This window comes from Lemur catta, chromosome 21, assembly GCF_020740605.2.
Source record: "Lemur catta isolate mLemCat1 chromosome 21, mLemCat1.pri, whole genome shotgun sequence".
Lineage (NCBI taxonomy): Eukaryota > Metazoa > Chordata > Mammalia > Primates > Lemuridae > Lemur > Lemur catta.
Genome location: NC_059148.1, coordinates 39567 through 54943, shown reverse-complemented (window position 1 = coordinate 54943; position 15377 = coordinate 39567). Strand labels below are relative to the sequence as shown.

General features: G+C 38.2%; 1 long non-coding RNA gene across 11 annotated transcripts in view; it reads left to right on the top strand.

Annotated features, from left to right (window-relative positions):
- The window catches only part of LOC123626002, a 41704-nt gene that overhangs the window by 17749 nt on the left and 8578 nt on the right, over nt 1-15377 (top strand). For 8 of the 11 annotated variants that reach the window (XR_006730701.1, XR_006730706.1, XR_006730711.1 and 5 more), the window contains one exon: nt 4055-4069. The exons of 1 other annotated variant lie outside the window; for it this stretch is intronic. This is a non-coding gene — a long non-coding RNA (uncharacterized LOC123626002). Of the gene's footprint in view, nt 1-2191; nt 2217-4054; nt 4243-8271; nt 8301-15377 lie in introns of those variants that run through there. 2 more of the 11 variants (XR_006730702.1, XR_006730704.1) reach the window with 2 other exon arrangements.

The following is a 15377-nucleotide window of genomic DNA, read 5'->3' as shown; positions in this document are numbered from 1 at the left end:
TATCATATTAAATTTATTCTGTGGATAAACTATTAATTTCTCAAATAAGGAAATGATATCTAGTTTCTTGTATACATATATTTATTTCTCTAATTATCATACATTATATAATTATTTAAATCAAGTGTCTTCATATTAAATATAAATATATTATGTTATATATCATAAAACATAATGTATATATTATAAATGCAATTATATATTTATATCAAATATGATCTTTAATCAAAATAATTATTTTTCCAGAGAGAACAAAAGAACTAGAGAATAAAAACACAAGAATTGTTTTACTATTTTTTCTCCATCAGCACGTATTAACAATTGAAATAGATGAATAGACACATATTCACATACATATACACACACATACATATTTATTCCTATTGTATAATTTTGAATATATTGTGTGTGTGTATATGTGTGTGTGTGTATATATATATATATATATAAAAAAATCCTCTGAGGAAAACTGGAGGATATATATTTTGTCCTTAATCCATTGCCATTCAAAAATAACAATAGATATTATCATTATTTATAAGTGTTTTGTGTCTGTTTTTTACTAAGAAACTTTCCAGGCTTTCAAAACTTATTAACTAACTGAATGACTTATCTAAGATCTTAAAGGTAGATAGGGATAGAGAAATTATAACTTAGCTAATACATTAAATCCTTATGATTTGCAGCTTGTAAACATATTATAAAATTAAAACGTTTAAACTGGCATCCATTATCATTTCATTTAGTTCAATATAAGTTCACACATATAATTTCGTGTTTTAAACAGTTATGATATAAGTGGTAATTTACTTATAAATCCAACATAGGAAACTTATAAAATTAAAGTCACGAGAAATTTTACCCTCTTATTAAACAAACAAAAATATTGTTCCTAACATGTTTCCATGGTAATCTGATTTTTTAACATGAAACCATACCATAAACTAAACTTTTTGATGTTGAACCCAAAGCCATTACTTCTTAGCTCCTAACTATAGTACCAGAAGCTTACTATGTAAATAAGCTTTTAAGCGTCTACCAAAAGAAACACCACTTAATAACTTTTTTCTTCTTCCTTTTTACGTTTATAGCTTAATTGATGTATCATTAGCATACCCTAAAATTTGCCCACTGGAAGTGTAAAACTCAAATTGTTTTGATAAATTTGTACTTATGCAAGCATCACCACAATCCAGTTTTAGAACATTTCCATCACCTGCAAAAAGTTCCTTCACAATCATTTGCAGTTAATCCCCTCTCCCACCCCCAACCTTAGACAAATGCTGACTTGCTTTGTCTCTATAAACTTACTTTCCTAGACATTGTATGTAAATGGAATCACACAATATGCAGACGTTTTTGGTCTGGCTCCTTTCACTCAGCATGTTTAAGTTTCATCCATATTTTAGTACTTAGTAGTGTGCTTTTAATTACTGAATAGTATTCCATAGTATGTATATACCACATTTCTTTAATCATCTGCCAATTGATGCATATTTGGATTGCTTCTAATTTGAGCCATTATGAGCAACACTGCTAGAAACATCCACGTACGTGTCTCTGTGTGAACGCGTTTTCATTTCTCTTAAAGAGATTCCCAGAAGTGGACTTACCAGGTTGTGTGCTAAGTCTAAGAAATTGCCAAACTGATTTCCAAGGTAGCTGTACCTTTTTACACTCCCACCTACAACATGCGGGGATTCCAGTTTCTCTCCATGCTCATCACACTTGCTATTTTCTGTGTTACTGTAGTCATTTTAGTGGGGAATGTATATCATTATGGTATCAATCTGAACTTCTCTAATGGTCAATAATGTTGAGTATTATCACAATGTGCTCATCATTCATAGGCCCATTAGCCATTCTTTTATCTTCTTTGGTGAAATGTCTGTGCAAGTCTTTTGAACATTTTTTAGTTTTATTCTTATTGTTCAGTTTTACATGTTCCTTATATATTCTGGATTCAAGTCTATCATCAGATATATTATTTGTGATTTCATCGTCCAGTGTGTGGCTTGTGTTTTAGTTTTCTTAATGGTGTCTTCTGAAGTGAAAAACTTTATAATTTTTATAAAATCCATTTTAATGTCTTCTTTTATTGACTATGCTTTTAATGTTGTCTCTAAGAACATTTTCCACAACACAAGGTAATGCATTTTCTCCCTCTTTTTTTCTTTTTTTTTTGAGACAGAGTCTCGCTTTGTTGCCCAGGCTAGAGTGAGTGCCGTGGCATCAGCCTAGCTCACAGCAACCTCAAACTCCTGGGCTTCAGCGATCCTACTGCCTCAGCCTCCCGGGTAGCTGGGACTACAGGCATGTGCCCCCATTCCCAGCTAATTTTTTCTATATATATTTTAGTTGGCCAGATAATTTCTATTTCTTTAGTAGAGATGGGGTCTCACTCTTGCTCAGGCTGGTCTCGAACTCCTGACCTTGAGCGATTCACCTGCCTCGGCATCCCAGCGTGCTAGGATTACAGGCGTGAGCCACCGTGCCCAGGCTTTTTCCCTATTTCTTATTGCAATTTTAAAGTGCTGACTCTTACATTCGGATTTATAATCCACTTTCAGTTAGCTTTTGTGTGCTGTGTGAAGTAATAATGGTTTTTTGACATATGGATATTCAATTGTCTCAGCACCATTTGTTAAAACACTATATACCTTTGTCAAAAATCATCTGACCATAAATTTAAACATTTTTTAACCACGCTGAAATAACTTTCATTGATCTATATACCTGACCTTGTGTCAACACCATGATGTCTTGATTACTGGAGCTTTATAGTAATTTTTGAAAACAGGTACATAAGTCCTTCAACTTCATTCTTTTATGTAAAAAAATTGTCTTCATTATTTAAAGTTCTTTGCATTTCCATATAAATTTTCAAATCAACTTGTCTATTCCAATAAAAACGTCTACTGGGATATTTGTAGGACTTGCTTTGAATTTGGAGTTTAATTTGGAGAGAATTGTGATCTTGAAAATACTGAATCTCTAATCAATGAATACAAGATGTGTTTCCCACTTATTCCTATCTTCTAAATTTCTCTCCGTGATGTTTTATAATTTTCAGTATACAGGTTTACAAATTTTTTCCTAAATTTATTCCTATTTTATTCTTTTCCATACTATTTTAAAATAAATTTTTATTTTATTTTATTTATTGCTAGTATATAGAGACAGTTGATTTTTATAGTTTGATCTTGTATCCTACAGAGTTATTAAGCTCATTTATAACTGAAACATCTGACCACAAATTTAAGCAGAAACAGAAAAATAAATGCCGTATGCTCTCGTAAGTGTAAACTATGCCTACACAAGGGCACACAGAATGCTGTAATGGAAACTTAGAAGGAGGGAGGCGGGATGGGGTGAGGGATGAATATTACTTATGGGGTACAACACACAGTATTCAGGTGATGGGTACAAAAGCCCAGACTTCACTATATCATATATACATGTAACAGAATTCAACGTGTACCCAATTCTATCAAAATAAAATAAAAATAAACAAAATTTTAACCTTAAATAAACATATAAATAAACAAATGGGCTACATGGGGGTGGGAATCTTCTAGCAAGTGAGATCATGCTTGGCATTTTCAGGAAAAACTTGATGTCAGAGGCATCAATGTGAAAAACAACACTCCTCCCTCCAAAAGAATTCAGGCTGCTTGGACCTATAGATATGGCCAAAAGAGGGCCCAGCTCTGAGGTCATTAAGTTACTGAGCCCTTTTGATGACTCACTAGGACTAGATGTAGGCCTTACCTCAGATATAAGCCCAACCCCTCCATTTCCAGAAGAGGAAGACCTCACAAGTTGGGACATCATTCAGAGGTAGTAGAAAACTTCCCAATTTCATTGTGAGGAACAAAGAGCACACCCTGCCCACCCCCGCACCCCGCCCTGGTTTGGATGGTCTCTTGGTGAAAGCATTTGAGGAATGCTTCTGGAGTTGGCCATCCAAGCTGAGCTCTCTGATGGTTTATTTTCTAAGGACCTCTCTCAGGTGGCCACTTTCATTCCCACCACCTGAATTCTCTTTGTGCAGCCCAGGCTACAGTGGGAACTGCATGGGCTTTCTCACTAAGAAAACCGACCTTGCTATGAAGCTCTCTCTGTCCGCGCATGTACGACGCATCTCTCACAGGCACAGCGATCCAGAAAACTCAAGTGGCCGTCTCCATTGCGGTCATCTGGACTTCCAGGCAAACAGGACACACAGGGGACAATGAGCAGGTAAGCTGAAGACTCTGGAAAGCAGGGCTGGCTCCGGACGAAATTTCTGGAAACCAAAGTGGCAAAGTGGAGGACTGTGGCAGCCAGAAACTGAGAAGTCATGGAGGGTTAGGAAGCAGAGGGCAGGAAGCTGTAGAATAGATGAGACCCATTGGAAGAGGCAGGTGAGAGGGTGTCCTTGAGACATGACCACAGGAAGGTGGTCACACCCAAAGGGCGCTGGAGCTGGCCCTGGAGCCTGAGTTCAGCCCTTCAAGTCCAGGCCGGCTCTGCTGCACTCAAGCTCGGCAACCAGCTTTTCATCACTACCCTTTGCCTGCCCGGCCAATCCCCAACTCTGCTCCAGGTGCATCAGAATGTCACCCCTGTGACCTCACACTCCCCCACCCCCTACCCCACCCACCTGTTATTTCAGGGAGGCAAGTCCTCCTCTCGCTGTCCCTGTGCCATAGGCACCCACTAGCTTCACCCCTTATGTCCTTGGAGCCATTCCCTCTCACCTAGCCGCCTCCACTGGTCCAGGGGAGCCAGATGTCACGTTTTCAGGCAGCTCATGATTGAGGCTCATTCCGAGGATGCTGGGGTTACTGGGCCCCAGGAGCCAAGCGGAAAGGCTTCAGAAAAACACTGGGTGGAGAGGAGTTAGAGACTTGCAGCTGTCTGCTGTCCTGATTCTGCCACCAGCATTTGCCCCCACCCCTTTAAGGGACTTTCCCGGCCACGCCCATGAGTTCCCAGGGTGACAACAAATCAGCCTCAACCATAGCTGTGAGGAGTAGGAACCAAGAGAAACTGAGCCCCCAGGTGCATGCTGCAGCAGGTGCAGCCTGGGGGCTTGGGTGTGGGGAAGAGAGGCTCTGAGGGTTGGGCTCCAAATTTGAGGATCAGGGCAAGAGTTCTTCCCCCAGAGGAATCATGTATTTTTTTAATACTTGATTCTGCTGGGGAGCAGCCTGGATGGAATTAACATGCCACCTGGGGAGAAAAATTGATCAATGTCACACGTGCAAATAAAAGAGTATACTCGTTGTATTTGACAACTTCATTTGATTATCCTAAAAAATAATGCATTGGAGGCACTGATAAAGTGAGTGTTAATAGGCTGTTATTTTCATTATCAACATGGTAAAACATATTTCACAACCTATCAACGTCTTACTAATTGTCATTTTCTTACATAAAAGTACATCTCTAATTCCTATGTTACTTACAGCATTTTTATTTCAACTACTGCAAAGTTTGCCTGTTGATGGGCAATTGGACAGTACTTTTTAAATAGTTAAATCAAGCAAATATTTGAATTTTTAAAATGACATTCACTGGGCCTGGCACAGTGGCTCACACCTGTAATCCTAGCACTCTGGCAAGCCAAGGTGGGAGGATCGTTTGAGCTCAGGAGTTCGAGACCAGCCTGAGCAAGAGCGAGACCCCATTTCCACTTAAAAAAAAATAGAAAGAAATTAGCTGGACAACTAAAAATATGTAGAAAAAAATTAGCTAGGCATGGTGGCACATGCCTGTAGTCCCAGCTACTTGGGAGGCTGAGGCAGAAAGATTGCTTGAGCCCAGTAGTTTGAGGTTGATGTGAGCTAGGCTGACATCATGGCACTCTAGCCCGAGCAACACAGTGAGACTCTGTCTCAAAAAAAAAAAAAAAAAAAGGCCTTCACTTTTGTCTGTCTTACCATCACTTGAGTGACTGATGACTAAGATGGGGCAAAGTGATCAAGAGTTTTTAAATAGCGACCTTGACTAAACAGAATTAATTACATTTTTCCTACCCAGAATTCCATGTAAAGCCAAATATGGTGCCCATCCCTCCTGAAGATGTAACAGAAACCTCCCAATCCAACTATATGATTTCACTCAAAAATCCATTTCTGGGGATCTCAAAATGAATCCAAAAATGAAAAGCTGTATCAATTGTAGGCTTGTTACAGAAACAAAAAAGTTCAACTCTTCTTGATCCAGTTTAAGAATTTGTTTAATGTTTGACCATCTTTGACTAGGGGGAGAATTTTAAAAGCCAATCAGAGTGGTGCATGCATGAAGTCCCAGCTACTTGGGAGGCTTACACAGGAGAGTCACTTGATCCCAGTAGTTAAAAGCTTGTAGGGCATCTTGATCATGCCTGTGAATAGCCAATGTAATCCAGATTGGGCAACATAGTAAAAGAGTTTGTCTCTTAAACAAAATTTACAAAGGCCATAAAACATTTGTTTGAACAAAAATCTATCAATAAATATCAATTAGTTTTCATTGTGAATCATTGTTATTAAAATGTTCATTTCAACCAATATACATTAACTTATGGTTTTGATGGTGTTTTCTAATCTCTGTAATGCAGAGAAAAGTAGCTTAGGCCCATTTTAAATGAGGCCTTGACTTTGTATCTTTACCTGGCTTCATATCCTTAGAAATCATAGAAGAGCAAGTCTAAGCTTTCCTAGCATGCAACAAAATAGCTTAAAAGAGAACAAATAACTGAGAGTTTTAATACATAAATTATAAGATCTTAGCTAGCTGATGTTTTTTGGTCATTTTATTAGCTTCCTTTTGTTTTATTTTTCCAAGAAACTCATATAATCAGGGTCTAAGTGCTTCCCAGTCATGAAATTGGACTACCGGGTACAAAAGGAAAATGTTAAATGCTCTGAAAACCATTAGAATGAGACAAATATAAAATATTCTCATTAGTTATTACCAAAAAAAATCAGGTAATGTATCATTTAATAAGATGATAATGAAAGAGTGTGTATATGCAAGGAAAGATTTTTCAGTAAATATTTTCCCTTAATTTTTTGGGGGGGAGCAGTGTTTATTTTAGTATTTCTCAGTAAGTTGAAAAACATTTTATTTTAAACTTAATGTAGTAATTACAAGTTATACATGGTTTCCTTGTGGGGCACTGCTTTGCCGACTCATGTTAGACTTAATGAAAGAGATTGAAAAGCACTATTCTATCAAGCTACAAAGACATGTCTCCATAATCACTGCAGATGCCTTGAAAGAGTTCTTATGCAGTTGTTTTTTACAAATTTCTGAGAGTTATAAAAAGAAGTTGCCTTCTGGCATTGTTAGAAACGTAATAATTTCTACTAAGAAAACATCAGATTCAAGTAATATGAGAGGTAGTAACATAAATTATGTAAAATGATAGGGAAAATGAGGTTTTTGTTAGAATATTATAAAACAATAAGATGCTTAGAAATTTTTTCTAGGATTCTCCAAAATAAAATGTTAAAAATAGCATTGATACTGAATTATTTATCCATCTTCTTTATTTGCAAGAACAAAGAGCATATGGTTCTCTCAATAGATGCAGAAAAGGTATTTGATAAAATACAGTAACTTTATGATAAAAACCCTTAACAAAATAGGCATAGACGGGACATTCCTTAAAAGTATTAAGGCCATATACGAAAAACCCACAGTCAATATCATACTGAATGGGGAAAAATTGAAAGCATTCCCGCTTAGAACTAGAACCAGAAAAAGTTGCCCACTATCTCCACTTCTATACAACATAGTGCTAGAAGTCTTTGCCAGAGAAATCAAACAAGAGAAGGAAATTAAGTGTGTCCGAATGGGGGCAGAAGATGTCAAACTCTCACTCTCTGCTGATGATATGCTATTACACCTAGAAAATATCAAGGATTCAACCAAGAGACTCCTGGAATTGGTAAACAAATTCAGTAAAGTCTCAGGATACAAAATTAATGCACACAAATCAGTGGCATTCATATACGACAATAACAGTCAAGCCAAAAGTCAAATTAAAGATGTAACAACTTTCACAATAACATCAAAGAAAATTAAATATTTAGGAATATATCTAATGAAGGAGATGAGAGATATTTATAGGGTGAACTATAAAACATTGAGAAAATGTAGAGGATGTGCACAGATGGAAATCCCTACCATGCTCATGGATGGGTAGAATCAATGTTGTTAAAAGGTCCATCCTACCTAAAGTGATCTATAGAATTGATGCAATCCCTATCAAAATTCCACCATCATTCTTTACAGATTAAGAAAAAATAATTCTATGCTTCTTCTGGAACCAGAGAAGACCTTGTATAGCCAAAGCAATCTTAAGCAAAAAGAACACATTGGGAGGCATCAGTCTGCCAGACTTCAAACTTTACTACAAGGCTATAGTACCCAAACAGCATGGTGCTGGCACAAGAACAGAGACATAGACCTTTGCAATAGGAGGGAGATTCCAGATATAAAACCATCCTTATACTGTCATCTAATATTCAACAAAGCAGACAAAAGCATACATTGGGGAAAAAAATCTCTATTCAATAAGTGGTGCTAGGAAAACCGGATATCCACATGTACAAGATTAAAATTGGATCCCCACCTCTCACCTCTCACAAAAATCAACTCACGTTAGATAACAGACTTAAACCTAAGGTATAAAACCTTAAGAATTCTGGAAGAAAATGTGGGGAAGACTCTTTTAGACATTGGCGTAGGTAAAGGATTTATGAAGACGACCCCCCAAAGTTCACAGCAGCAACAAAAATAAACAAATTGGATCTGATCAAATTAAAAAGCTTCTGCACAGCCAAGGAAACTGTCTTAGAGTGAATAGACAACCTATGGAATAGGAGAAAATATTTGCTTCTATACATCCGATAAAGGGATGATAACAAGAATCTATATAGAAGTCAAGAAAATCAACAAGCAAAAATGAAACAACCCCATCAATAAATGGGCAAACAACATGAACAGAAACTTTTCAAAACATAGAAAAATGACCAACAAACATATAAAAAAGTGCTCAGTATCTCTAATCATCAGGGAAATGCAAATCAAAACCAAGATGAGATATCACTTATCACCAATGAGAATGGCCTTTGTCAAAAAGTCCCAAAACAATAAATGTTGGTGTGGATGCAGAGATAGGAACACTCATACACTGATGGTGTTACTGCAAACTAGTATAACTTCTGTGGAAAGCAATATGGAGATACCTCAAAGAGAGACAAGTAGAACTACCATTTGATCCAGCAATCTCATTACTGGGCATCTACGTAAAAGAACAAAAGACATTCTATAAAAAAGACTTCTGCCCTTGAATGTTTACTGCAGCACAATTCACAATTGCAAAGATGTGGAAACAACCCAAGTGCACAACAATATATGAGTGGATTAATAAAATGTGACATATATATATATATATATATATATATATATATATGTATATACACATACACACACACACCATGGAGTTCCACTCAGCCACAAAAAACAATGGTGATCTAGCATCTCTTGTATTATGCTGGATAGAGCTGGAGCCCATTCTACTAAGTATTCCAAGAATGGAAAAACAAGCACCGCATGTACTTACCATCAAATTGGTATTAACTGATCAACACTTAAGTGCATACATAGTAACAACATTCATCGGGTGTCGGGAAGATGGGAAGGGGAAGTGAGGATGGGTATGTGCACACATATTGGGTGTGGTGCACCCTGTCTGGGGAATGGACACACTTGAAGCTCTGACTTGGATGGGGCAAGGGCAATATATGTAACCTAAACATTTGTACCCTGGTAATATGGTGAAATAAAATAAATAAATAAAAAAAAACAAAAAACTCTGACAGGAGAATGATAAATGCCTCTGGGGAACACAAAAGTGCTATAGGACCCCAAACAGAAACGTTCACCCATGGCTGCTTGGGACAGGGAGGGATTTGTAGCAAATGTTCATGTAGATCTGAACTTGAGTAGCAGGCAAGATTTGCGGAAGCAAAGATCCGTGGTGGAGAGGGCAGGGAAAGGTGACCTTTCCAGAGGGACAAACATGTGAACTTTGACAGGAGTGTGTATGCACGCCATTAAGGAGTCCACTTTCTCTAGAGCCTAGGCTTTATGAGGGGCAAAAGCAAGGGAGCAGCCAGGGAGGGCAAGATGCCTGTGCTCCCTGTGCAGCGGATGCAGCTCTCTCAACACTTTGGAGCCAGGGAAGCACAATCAGAGGGTGAAGACAGCAGAACAGTGAGGATGTGAGTGTCCAGATCAGACCTATCTAGGGAGGGGCCAGCAAGGTGGGGGCTGAGGAATAAAACGAGTTTTCTCTTTCATTGATTGCAAGGTTCTTACACTCTTGTATCAAGGTACAAACCCATCACCACCTTCTTTTTGTCTATAAAAGTATAGAATTGGGGTGTTATGTAATCACATAAGGTGAGTGAAGATCATATCACAATGAAAAGTAGCTGCTGACATCTGGCAGTGACGGTGATGATGGTGGCAGTGGTGATGGACATGATGATTACGGTGGTGTTGATGGTGATGATGTTGGTATGGCAGTGATAATGATGATAGTGATGATGGTGATGGTTGGGACAGTGACGGTGATGGTGGCGATGATAATGTGATGTTAGTGCTAGTGATTGTGTTGCTGATGGTGTTGACGATGTCAGTGATGGTGATATGATGCTTAATGTCAAAAGCTGAAGCTTGTTGGGGCAGACTGTAAGCACCAAGCCTGAGCAGGTGCTAGTGAAGAGATTCCTCTGTCTGCAGATTCACGAAATCGGGACTCAGGTGAATCTTCTCAGTCACTTCACCTTAAATGGGAAACTGACTGTCACAAATGAATCACGTGTTCTTGTCCACCACTGGAACAAAAGCAGGCATTCCCTGACATTCGTGCCTCTTACCCCTTAGAGATGACCATGAACAAGGAGAGAGGTAGCGTGAGAAAGGGGAGAGGGGAGCAAGAGAGAGAACGGAGAGGAATGGGTTAGAGGGGGAAGAGAGGAGAGAGAACAGAAATCTGACTTGTCCATAGGGGTTTCCACACATTCACTGTCACTTGCCTTGGAAGGTCTTTGTCATCCCAGATGGTCAGTTCTAGGTGCCCCTCCTTCCTGGGGAGGGCCAGTTTCATGCATTTCTGCTAAAGGGTTGGGGAGGTGGTGGGGAAGCTGCAATAACGGAGGCTGCTGCCCTCTCTTGGTATCTCCTCTGAGCAGTGAGGCCCTGCATGCCCAGGCGGCCCAGAGCAGCGAGGAGAGAGCCAGGGAGGGGGGCTCTGCAGAAGCCGGTGCCGCGCTCGGGGAGTGTGTAGTTGCAAAGCTCCTTCCTTCAAGGCAGACCCTGTGCCAACCCCAGGGGCCACCTTCATAACCTGCTGCCCACACAGCGAGGCAGGAACAGAAGGTGCCTGGGGAGGGCTGGTCATCTGTGGGTGACAGCTGCCCTCTGCTGGTCACCGTGCTCAAGCGGCAGACACAGGTGGAACCTGACAGAGGCTGCAACCATGAGCAGGATTTACAGGGCAGGTGGCTGGGGACCCAAGAACTGCCCTTTAGCTTGTGGTCTGTCTGGCACCTTCGAGGATTCTTTTAGTGGCGCTTTCATCCTCACATGTGATATTTCAGCACATCGTCCTCCCCGTTATTGTGGGGCGGGGGCTGCTTCTTCCCTCCTGACTTTAGGAAGTATGCAGTTGCAATGCATTTCAGTTGACAGTATAATTCATCTCTCATCAGAACAAGTATTTTGATCAGCTTGGATTCATTTGTAGAATGCTACTTAATGAAAATATTCATTTTTTGCATTAGTTATATGGGCTATTGGTATGCCTACATTTCTTGTATCCTCTGGGTTAGTCACCTTAAACTTTCTTGATATATTCATGCAAGAAGCCACAACAACACATCTAAGAAAAAATGCATAAGTTTTCAATATTGAAATAACAATTTTAGAATTTAAGGAATGAACTCTATAATTTGCTTTCTTTCTAAAATTAGTTTGGTTACCATGTAGTCTTTAAAAGACTTTTATGAAATAATTACCTAAACAAAAATTCAGCTATGTTAAAAAAGCAGCTGATGCTTCTATATTCAAATTAATCTCATTTGATTAACTAATATTAACACAACATGTATATTTGATGGCTGACAGCTATGGGCAGGAAAAGTAAGTTACTATTGTTCACTCCCTCCTGCTTCTAGTAACTTTTAGAGCAGCAATAATCTAAGCCTCTGTTTGAGTGTGAACATACTGAAGTCATGTTCCTCCCAAGTTTCCTCATCATCTCCAAAATCACCTTCCTAACTTCTTTCTTTACTCCCCCCTTACCCCCTCACAATCCTTCTTCCTTCACAACAGTCATCTCGAGATCTGTGGTCCTTATTCTACCCCTTCTACATTTTTTGATGTATTGTTCCCACCACATCTTTCCTCTTTATTTAGCAGTAGTATCTTACATCTCTAATTTCTCCTTCGTCATCACGTGGCTCCTTCTCTTCTGGCTACAAACATGCTCAGACATAAAAAATAAATAAATATATAATGTTTTCCCTGATCCTGTAATGTCTTAAACTGTTATCCAATGGCTCCTCTTCCAGATTTCTCCAAAAGGAGGTCTATACCCCAGGACTACCAGCACCAGCATTAGCTCAGAACTTATTAGAAATGCAGAATCCCAGACCTGCTGACTCAGAGTGTGCATTTTTAACAAGGTCCCCAGCTGACTGATGAAAGTTTGAGATGCTCTGGTCTACACTGAGTGTGCTTCCACCTTCCTCTACCTGAACTGACCCTTTTGGAATCTAGCCTCAAGTTCCTCCCTATCATGTCACCCAAACTGAAACTGCATTACAAGTCATAATGTTTCGAATGTGCTGTTTATCAGCCTCTATCTTCCCTGATCTCTCTATAACTGACCCTACTCTCTTCTTCTTTCCAATGCTTTTATTTTGAGCTGTATAATTCTATCCTATGAAGTAACACCATTTCTTACCACACTGAATTATACACATGCATCGCTGACTATATATGCTTCCATTCCTCTGTAGGACAGAAAATGTAGTTCTACAGGTTCGGGTGCCTCAATCCTTCATACCTTCCCAACAGTGAGGGAGATAAGAAGAGTGAGAAATATCTACTATATTTCTCTGACACACACTGTTATTGGAAGCTCACTTTCTATTTGTCCCACCTTTCTAACACTCTGCTCTTCCTTTTTCTGAAGAATTATTTTAGTTGACCACCCTCCATTGCATATGCCTGCTTCTTGTTGCTGGATGATATTTTTTGGATTTTAGAATATTATCAGTGCACATGTTTTTAAATAAACAGTCTGTTAAATGACTTTCTTTTAATAAAATATGGTTCTTACCATATTTTAGGTACTTCCATTTCCATCCCCATCCTAACTACAAATTACCTCAATATTTTCTAAACAAACCGTTTCTGTTTTATTTATATGCAGAACTTATAGTGACCTATATGTCTTTGTTGTTTACTTGTCTTTCTGTTCCTACTCCTACAGCATATTCCCTCATCTTGTATTTTCAATGTCTTACTGCTCAGTATGTAGTTGGTACTTAATAACAGACATTTAATCAATGGCGAAACATTTAAAATCCCATCAGGAGGGTCTCAAGCATCAAATCACTATATTCCTATAGGACATCTCTAGTAATAGTCTGCCCAAACTTAACATAACCCAAATTAGGAATCCATATGCCTGTTATAACTTCCATTCTTTTCTTAGCACTACTGCCTTCTGTTTTGCAAAAAGTACTTGCAAGCTTTATTAAGTCAGTGAATATCAGTGTAATCATTTGGTCCTCCATTGGTATAAACACCCTCTAGTTTACAAAATGTTTCACATTTCTTACCATATTGGTTCATTACACATTCTTAAGGAATAGATGTCAGTACCATGTTTTCGAAGAAGGTCCCTGATATCTGAATAGAATAAATCATTACTTTCAAGATTCCATGGCTAGTAAGTGACAGTACCAGGACACTAACATGTCTTCCACTCAGTGCTGATGCCACTGTGCAGCAGCTCTTCTATCATCAGACCCTTCCCAGCTCTTTCCACAGTTGTCACCTTAATGTACAGTGTCATTATTTTATACTTACACTAGTACAAACATGGATGCCACAAAAATATCCAATGTGTTCTATTATAAAAAAGGAATTCTACTTTCTAAAACAGCACTAAACCAAATTGTTACTACAGTCCTACATATTTACTGTTCCCATACCTTTTCTTCTCCTGAAATGTTGCTTGCAGATCTATACCTGACAACCCAATTACACTAACACCATCAAGTTATGGATATTATCTTTTTATGTTCCAAGTTGGAAAACGCAATAGTCCAGATGATTTCTCTCTGAATATCATTAGGACTTTTACACATCTAATGATTCATGTGACCACAGGTTGACCTGAAATAATTCTTTAGATTGTAGATAAACATAACATTGGAACCCAAACTGATTCCTGTTCTAAGCCTTACTTTTTTGCACTACACTATAGTAGCTTCTTAAATAAATCCCACAAATGAGCAGAGTTGTACTATGTAATAATAATCACTTTTTTAATTATGAGCTGAAAATATAAGAAAATAATTTCTTATGGGCATATGCAGAGGTGAGAATGTAAAGTCAAAACATCTCCTTTTAGGTTTTAATATCATTTGATACTTATACTTTAAAATAATAACAACAATAGGCAGTACCTCCAAATCCTGAGGTGATTCTGCGTCTTCATTTTGTCCAGTTCCCAATGCAGAGATCTTGTCTAAAACATGTTATTCACAGATACGTTCATGAGAACATTTTTAATGTAAATTTTAAATTCATATACAAGTCTATCACCATTCATTTTTATTTCAATAAAAGAAAATTAATAGCAAAAATAATTTCAAGGTTGAACCAGTTTTAGGGAGGGGATGGATGTATGACTACATGGTGAGTGCCAGGCGCACTATCTGGGGAATGGACACGCTTGAGGCTCTGACTCAGGGAGATGGGTGGGACATGGGCAATACATATAACCTGAGCTTTTGTACCCCCATAATAAGCTGAAGTAAACATAAAACAAAAAAACAAAAAACAAAAACAAAAAAAGAAAAAAAAAAGACAGCAAAAGAAAAATATTTAAAAGAAATGAATAATATACTTGGGTCTACATACTTTCAATGTTTTTTTCATGATGGCATTTAAGGAACAAATATTGTCAGAGGTATTCACTAACTCACCACTTCTGTTATTTGTGTGCACACATATGAAATTGACAATATTTTTTTGCTCTCTTGCAGCATTTTCAATAATACCAATACCATTTTCCTTTTGTCCAGATACTG